Raw genomic sequence first — 10,685 nt, forward strand, 5'->3', positions numbered from 1 at the left:
CCTTTTCCCATAGACCTACTCGTTATCTTCACCATTGCAATAATAAATCAGGATTGACCTTCGACCTTCACTTCTTTCTTTCAAAAGATCTTTGAAAAAAAAAAGAGGACGGGCGTCTTTTTCGGTGGTACAAAAATATCATTTTAAAGAGTAAGAAAAACAGGATTTGAACCACCTTCCCCTCTCACGGCAGGCTGGGCATGCTACACTGGCAGGCATCGCCTCCCAGCATGATTTTACACAGCTCCTCACAGATGTTGTGTTCGTTGATGGGTGGGGAGAGAGAGAGAGAGAGAGAGAGAGAGAGAGAGAGAGAGAGAGAGAGAGAGAGAGATAAGGAGAGAGTGAATGAGTGAGTTTATCTCTGTCCACGGATACCTATACCAGACCTTACGCAAAAAATAGATTTACGACAGGGCCCAGTGTAATGGCGGTCCTAATTCACCGGATCTCACCCCGCATCCTCCCCGCCCCCTCTCCGCCCCCCTTGATTATTTGTTTTTACTTTGGAGATATCTAGAATCTGTTTTGAACCAGAATCAGCCACGTGCTATTGGGTTTATGGAGGGTGAAATAACAACACAAAGCGCCCAAAGACCTATCCTGAAACACCCAGGCGTGTAATAATGCACCTTTTTGATAAATCTCATAAGTGACGTCATGGAAGAAAGGTGTTTCAACTCACTTTTGGAATGGGCAAAAACGTCCATTTTCCGATAGGACAGAGAGCTAAATGGGTGAGGAGCCTTAAAACTTTCCAATAGAACCCCCCCCCCCCCCCCTGCCCCTCCACAACTCATTTTTTCCTCTTCGGGTTTCGAACCGGAGCCAAATATTCCCTGTATTCCAGGATGATACCAACTGAGCTGATGGTGTGCCGTATATAATAAAAGAACATAGCCCAAAAAAGTTGTCGCAAATTGTAGCAATATTCTTTTCCCATTATCTTGTTGACATTATCAGTAAACAAAAGGCACGGTGCACGTCATTAAAGCGAATGACACAATCTTGCATGTCCATCCAGCATGCGTTTGTGTGTGTGTGTTTGTTTGAGTGTGTATGTGTGTGAGTGTGTGTGTGTGTGTGTGTGTGTGTGTGTGTGTGTGTGTGTGTGTGTGTGTGTGTGTGTGTGTGGTGTGTATAAAAGAGGGTGAGAGAGAGAAAGAGAGAGAGAGAGAGAGAGAGAGAGAGAGAGAGAGGGAGGGAGAAAGAGAGAGAATGAGAGAGAGAATGAGAGAGAGAGAGAGAGGGAGGGAGAAAGAGAGAGAATGAGAGAGAATGAGAGAGAGAGAGAGAGAGAGAGAGAGAGAGAGAGAGAGAGAGAGAGAGAGAGAGAGAGAGAGAGAGAGAGAGTATGAGTGCCGACGAGTACATGTACATGTATGTATTTATCATGTCACAGCAAATTTCTTTTGTGTGGACAGCAATAAATATTTATCTGTCTATCTTATCTTTATTGCTATACACCACTTTTTTGCTCGGCTTAGCTTTTTATTGTGCTGCAAAGGGTGTTCTGTTTAAAGACCAAGCCATTAATGATTAATAATCAGTTTTATCAACACAATTGAGCTAAGGAATGTGTGGGAAAACTACGGCATGCAGGCAAAGTAAAACCGTATAATATACTGATTTATGCCACCCACAGAAACAATCGATGAATTTAAAAAAGATGGAAAACAACCAACGTTTGAGGAGGGATTTGCATTGTTAATTTAGCCCCTACTGTGGTCAATAACAGGAATCGCAGCTTAATCTCAAATACAGAGAAAAAAAAATTGTTTGATTTTTTTTTTTTCATTTCAACTTCTAATCTTTTATGATTGGAATGCAGTCTATGTTTGGTTAATTACATCGCTGTTTAAAAAGTATCCAGTAAACCTCATGTATTCCAGTTTTGTAAGGTGTTGGTGGGTCCTTGTACGTTCTCCATTGCCTTGTCGAAGTGGCACCCGATCCCAAACGTTTGCCCACGTCTTCTCTCTGCTAAAGCTATATATAACTCCTTAAAAACTAACGCTACGACATCGTAGATTAGTGTGTCACGTGCTCAAAAACACCTTTATTTATAGAAACAATAACCTGACCATTTCTGTGCTATACTGTATAAAAACAAACGTTTATATCTCAACTAGTTGTCGTCCGCTGAAGGAAATAGGATCTTTGAGGAGAGGAGAGAATCAACATTAACGAAAAAAAAGAAGAAAAGAAATAAACACAAGGAATAAACACCAATTGTAAGGCTTTAATTTATAAAGGCCCAATTTAATTAATTAAATTGTTTTTAGACGAACGGGTCTCGAATTGAAACAGCCTGGAAAATAAAACGGACAATAAAGTAAGGATAAGTGAATAAAGATGGCGGAAGAAAGAGCGAAGATGAAAAATGTACGCGGATTAAGGACACGATGATGGAGGTATGGCCTTTTTTTTTCAAGGGTTGGGCGTTGAATGGGAAGGAGAAGGAAGAACAGTGGTTGTGAGGTGGGGGGAATGGACTGGGGTTGGGGGAGTGGTGGGGAAGAGATGGGAAGAGAGTAGGTTGAGGGGGGTGGCTGAAGAATATAATAATAACATAGTTTATTTTTATTGAACTATTTTTTGTAAGTTATGCATGTGCTTTGTGTGAGCTTGAGTCTGTAATACAAACACAACCAAGAACAAACATTCACCCATACGCAATCATACACAAATACAATTCGTAAAAACGCACAATCCCACAGACACACACACACACACAGACAAACGCACAGACACACACACTCACACCCATACACACACACATTCAAGGTAATGTAAACGCACAAAGAGAGTGAGTGAGAGAGAGAGAGAGAGAGAGAGAGAGAGAGAGAGAGAGAGAGAGACAGACAGACAGACAGACAGACAGACAGACAGACAGACAGACAGACAGACAGACAGACAGACAGAAAGGGAGAGAAGGTAAGAGAGAGAGGAGAAAGAAAGAGAGTGAGAGAGAGAGAAAGAGAGAGAGAGAGAGAGAGAGAGAGAGAGAGAGAGAGAGAGAGAGAGAGAGAGAGAGAGAGAGAGAGGAGAAAGAAAGTGAGAGAGAGAAAGAGAGATAGAAAGAGAGAGGAAAAGGGGGGGGGGGGGAGAGGGGTTCAGAAAGAGATAAGACGCCAACCACACAATAAAACTTATTTATAAATAGCTTTTGGGCACGACTTTGCACTAATCCGTGGGGTCACGTGATCAGATTCTCTGTTGGCCGTCAGGTTCATGGTAGCCCTGACAGCTAGGGACATCCTGTCCCCTTTAGTGACCTAAATTACCTCGAAGTGAACGTAAACTCTTCGCAATCAATCAATCAATCAATCAGTTTGGTTTGCACCTCTCCCTTGAGCGGTATATTTCTTCCTCCAACCCCCACCCACTCCCAACCTCCCCAAGAATAAAATAAATAAATAACAAAAATAAATACATAAATAAATAACAAATACTTTTTAGAAATAATAAATAGATAAATAATTAAATATAAAAAAACGAAAAAAAAACAACCACCTCGTAAACAAGAGAAAAAAGAAAACAGCAAAGCAAAATATAATCACTGCTTTCAGGTTAATGGTAGTTAAAATCGCACGGCACCTGCAAACACAATCAGACCAAATAAATGTCGAAGATTAGGGGTATTACTAGACAGTAACTTTCAAAGACTTAGAGTTTGAGTGATAATATTGTTATACGTTTGATAGAAAAGAAGGAGCAAACCACCACACCAGGGTACCCACCAAGCACTGCAGAGAAATTTTAGTTTCTCAATTTTCATTTTTCAATTTCGTCATATTCGTTTTCGTCTAATATTGATTCGATTACTTAGGTTACTGCAACCAAAGATCGTGTATAGCAAGATAGTTCACTCCTCTCTTTGAGCCAATTAAAAAGTGTCCTCAAAATTCGGTGGCGCCCTCTTCGAAAAAGTGCGAACTTTGCGATCGAGTAACACTATTGTGTGAAAAACAATAAAAGTGAAACTAACAAACTGTACTATTCCTATTTTTCTTCTGGGGAAACGAAAAAGAGCTTCAGAACAAAGACTGCAGCGCTACCTGAACCAATGCGCGGCTTTCCGAGGACACTTTTGTGACTGAGTGAACTATCTTGTTATGTACGATCTTTGCTGCAATTGTCGCTCCAATTCCAATATGGTTTTACGATACAGGGAGAAAATTCGTTGCTTATTGTCATTTAACTTGGAGGTGGAAGTGACATTTTGTGTAGGATAAGAAATTGTGTAACATGTTTTAAGATGTCTCTGATAAAACAACTAGATTTTTAAAAAGCATTGTAGTAAAACTTTTTAGTTTAACAAGTGTTATAAATCCAGGGAAAATTTCATTTTGCGACGCTTTCATGGGATGCAGTCTTTTTGGGAAGTAAGCCCGCTTTTGTTTGAAGTCATAGGCTCCTAAAATAACTACACAAAGTAACATTATATCAGGCCAAGACACAAATCCGATCGCTCTCCTTCGTTCAGTAAAAGCCAACCCGAGCCCTCAGTTCAAAACTCACTTGCCCTACAATGCACATCCGCAGCTGTCCATTCTCTCAAATGGGCCTCAAGTGGGTCGCTATGACGTCATGCAAATAAAATACTTTTGACTAATCTTGAGACTTGGGGGAGGCGGAGGCGGTGCTCAAATAAACTTTCCTTGTGACCATCATTGTTGTTGAAGTTGTGCACCCTTGACCATCAATGATTTATTTAAAGAGGCACCAGCCATCCATGTCCAGGTGCTACTTAAGCCGAGGTTGTGCACGCCGTAAGCAACAATTACAAAGTTCCATCTGCTCCGTACCTAGTTTTGAGAAATTTGTCGTCAAAGATATTGAGTTTCAGAACATTTCAAGTTATTTCGAATACAATTCTTTGAATATTTTGATAACGACTCCAAATAATCTTACGATTTTAATAGAGCAGATAGAACATTAATTTTTTTTAAATCTCATGATCTTAGTTACTCAAAACCACCCAAAATAAATGTCAGATAGAACTTTGTTATTCTGAGGAAAGGAATTAGTACGCCCTCGTTGACATAAAGATTTAGATAAATTAAGAGGCATTCTTCTTCGACTCTCTCTGTGAAAGCCATCCTGAGCTTAGAGGGTATACAAAGTCTCATTACACTGACGGAGCTGCTCCATAAAACAAAACAAACAAATAAAAATACCAACAACAAAAACACACAACAAACAAACAACAACAACAACAAAAACACACAAAAAACAACCTCCTCACATGAGAATGGAGCTCACGTCTTTTTCTCGCGATAGCGAAGCTCCCAACGGAAACATCACAGAGGCCGGATGAAGTCCCTGTTCTACACGACAAGAACTATACAGAGTACAAGAAAGATAGTATGGAGTTTTGGCATTTTTTCTACTCCACAAGGCACGTTTGTTGGCGTTTGGTGGATAGTATAAAGATAGTTTGCTCTTTTTTCATGCCAAACGTCGTTCGTTCTTATTACTCTTCCTTTAAAAAATGTTACTTCCTTTCTATGTAATGTACTAACATCTCTTAACTTCGATGTTTATATGACCTACTCGTGTTCAAGTACGGTAAAACTCTTACTAAAATAACGCTCTATACAACTCACGTTTGATCTTGAAAGAGAGAGAATATTTGTGTAGTTCACAGCTGGTCACACCGATTCCTCTTCCAGTTCACTCCGATGTCCAGTGGCCCTCTGGATAATCAACGTTCCTGTCTGGCTTATAAAACAGCACCAAGTCACCTCAGATTTATTTTTCTCAAACTGGAAGAAACAAAACAAAAAAGACTGTCGTCCATAAAACTGCGAAGAAGATAATATACGCATTTACTAGGACAAATAGAACAGGAAAATGCTGTGGTTGGACTCTTTGATCACTGGTTAATGTGTCAGAGTGTGAGCGGACGAGTGGTTTATAACGGCTGTATTTTATGGTGGGATCCACGACGTTTTTCATGTCGGAGAAAAAAATCTTTTTGGATTATATATTGGGGTGCTGATAGTAACTGCTAGGATTCTGTCTCTCCCCGGCTCTTTCTCTTTCTTTGCTTTCTTTCTCTGTATCTCCACCCCCCCCTTCTTCCTCTGTGTGTGTGTGTGTGTGTGTGTGTGTGTGTGTGTGTGTGTGTGTGTGTCTCTCTCTCTCTCTCTCTCTCTCTCTTTCTCTCTCGCTCCCTCTCTTTTTATCTTTTTCACACACATACACACACACACACACACACACACACACACACACACACACACACACACTCACACACAAGCACACAAAAATACACACAAGCACACGCAGACCCAGGCATCCAGATTAGGAGTCTGATTTATAAAGGGCAAGATTAAGAGAAGATAGATAGACAGACAGATCTTAATGCAGGAAAGTCCGTGGTAAGACTTCTAGAGAAATCGATCCTCCAATAACTCCAACGGACGACATCGAGCTTCCGAGGGATATATACAATGATATTATTGTTATCATTCAGAGACAAACAGTTATTCTACGCATTCAGCACATCAGGAAAAAGAATTCAGGTTAAGAAAAATTCAAGCCTCACCCTTTTCCCCTCATAAAAATAAAACAGAAACAAACATCGCACGTCTTAGCTGTTTCAACAACACGTTGGACTCTCTCAGTCTTGACCACTGCGCCACTGAGGACCCCCCCCCCCCCTTTCAAGTCCTGTCTGTTTTGCAACCCTTTAAAAAAAAGATGGAGGTGAAACTTTGATCTTGATGTTTTTTAAACTGGATGAACGTTGCTAAGATTTCCTCACTCCGAAAAATCAAACTCACGGTCATTCTATTTCGAGTCCACCCGCATACACAGATGCCTTCCATTGTGTTAGAACTTTAAAGGCCACCAGAGAAGTGGAGCTGGATCTGCGTGTAGTTGAAAAACGCTGATTGTAGGAATATTGTGTCTGTGGTTTCATGGCTACCCTTTTTGCCTCACAGTAAAAAAAAAATGCAAACAAAAATAATAAAACAGAAAAACCTGGCGAGTTCACAATCATACTTTACGAAGATAATTATTCTTCGAAAGTCTTTCTTTTGGAATCAGAGTTGCCACGTTGGCAGATTTCCTGTCAAACGCCAGAAATTTGGCAGTTTATGAAGTCGTTTGACAGGACAAAGATCTCTAGACAGTATTGACAGTTTTCCTCTTTTTGTAAAGTCGATTTTTTAAAACTGCAGTTTCACTTTTCTTATAATTTATTGGAATTAGTGGCTGAGTTAGCAGTGAGTCAATGAGTACAGACTCACAACTATTACCTAGCAAGTCGTTGCCATTTAGATTTACAAGGTTCTATCTGACATCATAGACTGTTTTGAATGACTATAAGACCATGAGGTCAGAAACTAAATGTTCTATTTGCTCTATCTGAATCGTAGAATTATTCGGGATCGTTATCAAGATATTCAAAGAACTGCATTCGAAAAAGCTTTACACGTTGTGAAGCTCACATTTTGCACGTCCAATTTCTCCCAACTTGGCCAAGGGGAGGTAGGACGAGGTAATTCTAGGGAAGCGAGGTGTCAGTGACATAGGGTTCAGATGGCTGGTCACTGGAGGGTGTCCTTGAGCAAGACAACATTCATCATCATCATCATCCAGTGCCAGATCTGCGACAGACATCGGCGATCACGGTTTTCCATTCATTCCTTTGCTCGGATACTCTCAAAAAGCTACGTTTCCCTGATCTTTCCCTGTTACCCATTTGTTTAGGTTCCCTAAGTATGTTGTTCTGGGCCCACCCCTGGCTCGCTTTCCCTCAGTTTTGCCAGTGAGAGCTAGATGTTCAAGACCCTTATGCCTATTCAGGTGTCGCAAAAAACTTAATTTGTCGTTTCCTGATTGTTTTTAACATTGATCGTCCCACGAGGGCTTCATCAATCACTACCTCATTTGATTTCTTTTCCTTCCACGATACTCTTAGCAATCTCCTAAGAAACCACATTTCTGTTGCTTCTATTTTATTTTCACTGAATTGAGTGATTGTCCAGCTTTCACAGCCATATATAAGACAACATTACCCTAGCTAAAAAATAACCAGGATGCTGCATACTGGCGTCCAGCAAAGCCGTGATATTTGTAAAATGGTTCTCCACGGGTTTACTCTTGTCTATTTAATGTTCTTTGAATGTAACATTTATGTCAGTTTATTATGTATTTATGTTTGTTTGCCATTGCAACCCAAATTTCTCCACGAGGGATCAATAAAAGTGATGTTATTTATTTATTTATTTATTTATTTATTTATTTATTTATTGATTTATTTATTTATTTATTTATTTATTTATTTATTTATTCATTCATTCATCCATTTCATGCAAATCTGTAGAGGACCTTCAATATTGGGGGCAGCCACTTAGGTTCGAAAAAAGTTGTCTTTTACGTCGAATAAAACACAATCTCACCGGTGGCAAAGTTCGGCAGTTTTCACGTAAGTTTGGCTTTTTATTTTGCTTCATCAATTTGGCTGCGAGCCTTAGAATAATCTGGCAACCTTGGGAAGAATGTATCTCACTCAGCCATGGCAGACAATGGCCAAGGTGGATCTTGTAGTCTAGAGGTAAGGTCCCGGGTTCGAAACCTGACGGCGACGGTGTTCTCTGAAATCTTCTCCTTTCACCTCTTTTCTTACTCTCAAACCCCGCTCTGCCGTCTGCTGTTGTCTCCATCCGGGCAAAATTCAAATTTCCTACCAAAACAGAAAATGTTTGATGTGTCCCGCGCGCTCATATTTCGACCATATGCAGTTGCGAGCGCCATAAAACACCTATCAAAACATACAAGACGAAGACGAAGGAGCCCGCCACGTAAAATGGCCTACTTTGTATCGATAGACTCATACCAAAGAGCAATAACCATTTCACAACACTCCTGTAGGACCTGGAAGAGTTCAGAGGCCGACACGGGTGTCACGAGCTTGCACTTTCTCACCACGTGTACGCACGCTTTAACAAGACAGTGGAACTTGCGACAATCAATCTTTTGTCACACGCGTTTCATAAATTCTGAATGCCCCTAAAACATGGTGCCGTCCTAAAGAAGAGTGACGTATCTGATCAAATGGAGAGGATTATTTATGTATTTATTATTTTGTTTTCATTAATTTATTGCATTTTTCTAGCCTATATTTTTTTCAAACGCAGTAGGGCTTTCTACTGAGGCGATTAAAATGATACTGACACTGTAAGAAGCACACAGCAGGGTGGAAGCAAATTCTGTCCCCTCCCCCCCGAGCCACATACCACCACACACAATCCCCGTTCTCAAAATAAGTTACAAGAATTTTTATCCCATTACCTAACAGTGACCCTCATACATTTACTTAAATAATAGGGGGTCTATTTTATATCAATTTCAGGTTGTAGGGTCAGGGTCGGGTTTAGGGTTAGGCTTAGGGTCACGCTTAGGGTCAGGGTTAGGATAAAGGTTACCCTTAGGATTGGCGTTCGAACTAGGGATAGGATACGGTTAGGGTTAAGTTGAGCTTGGGTTAAGTTTTCAGTGTTGTCAAAAGTTTTAACACCTCGCCTAGTTTCTGAGTCTTTAGGCTTCTAAATTTGTAGTTAGCACCTTTAGTCTATTACAATAGCATTAATCGATTCTATCAAACAGTGTGTTTTTGGCGCCACCGTAGAAGTTCAAGAAAACAAACACCCCCAAAACAAAAACAAAAACAAAACAACAACAAAAAACAAAACAAACGAAACCAACCAAAAAGACCAGAAAAAACAACAACCCCCCCCCCCCCAACAAATACGAAGATCAAAGAAATAGCTTCTGTGAAGTTGGGCCGTCCTTTGGACTTTGGACCATCCGGGCCGGGTGTTACTTCACTTTTTTATCTTACTGTGTCTCGTTCTCTTTTTTACATTAATAAACACTTGTTTTGCGTCGGGGTAAAATCAGACGCTCGTCAAAATAATGGAATCGAAGGAACTGTCATTTTTCCATTGTTTCGATACTTTGTATTGTTGGGTTTTTTTCTTCTCTTTTTCTCTTTTTGACCTGCACTTTTTATGTCCAATTGGAAACACAATTCTGTGTCGATTTTACAGGGAAAAAGTGTATCAAAGGCATAAATAGAAATACAAACAAACGCAAATTTGCAGTTTCCAGGTACTCTAAACGTTTGGAAGTCAGCAAACTTTGGAGGCTATTTTCTCGCTATTTTTTTACCTCTGACACCTGACAATCCCCATTTCATTCAATTGCAAATAACTTGACGTCTGTTCAAGATAACTGTGTTTGTTTGAATGTTGTGTTTTTTTTAACTTTAAGAAGGTATCAGTACCTCCATATGCCCCCAAACATTATATTTTATAATATATGGGACTGGGACAATAACAAGAAACTAGCCCAAGAAGGGGAAAAGTTGAACATAGTTGTCAGTGGCCAATACCGAGGCCGAGGGTGAGAAAGGCGCCGATGAAACATTAAAAATTTGTTTCACACCAGTGTTGCTTATGTTGTAAATTTTCCAGCAAATGTCAACAGCCTTTGGGAGCATGGTGATAATAATAATAACATAGACATTGTAAGCAGCAGACAGCGGGAAAAAACAAATTCTACCACCCCACCCCCAATCTCCCCTCGCCTCCCCCACTCTTACACACACACACACACACACACACACACACACACACACACACACACACACACACACACACACA

General features: G+C 40.3%; 1 long non-coding RNA gene across 1 annotated transcript in view; it reads right to left on the reverse strand.

The window, feature by feature from the left end:
• The window catches only part of LOC101847435, an 11,181-nt gene extending 5,200 nt beyond the window's left edge, over positions 1-5,981 (reverse strand). Inside the window, exon 1 of the long non-coding RNA XR_220609.3 lies at positions 5,613-5,981. This is a non-coding gene — a long non-coding RNA (uncharacterized LOC101847435). The remainder of the gene's footprint in view (positions 1-5,612) is intronic.
• Between the last annotated feature and the right edge of the window lie 4,704 nt (positions 5,982-10,685).

This window comes from Aplysia californica, unplaced genomic scaffold, assembly GCF_000002075.1.
Source record: "Aplysia californica isolate F4 #8 unplaced genomic scaffold, AplCal3.0 scaffold00280, whole genome shotgun sequence".
In the NCBI taxonomy this organism is placed as follows: domain Eukaryota; kingdom Metazoa; phylum Mollusca; class Gastropoda; order Aplysiida; family Aplysiidae; genus Aplysia; species Aplysia californica.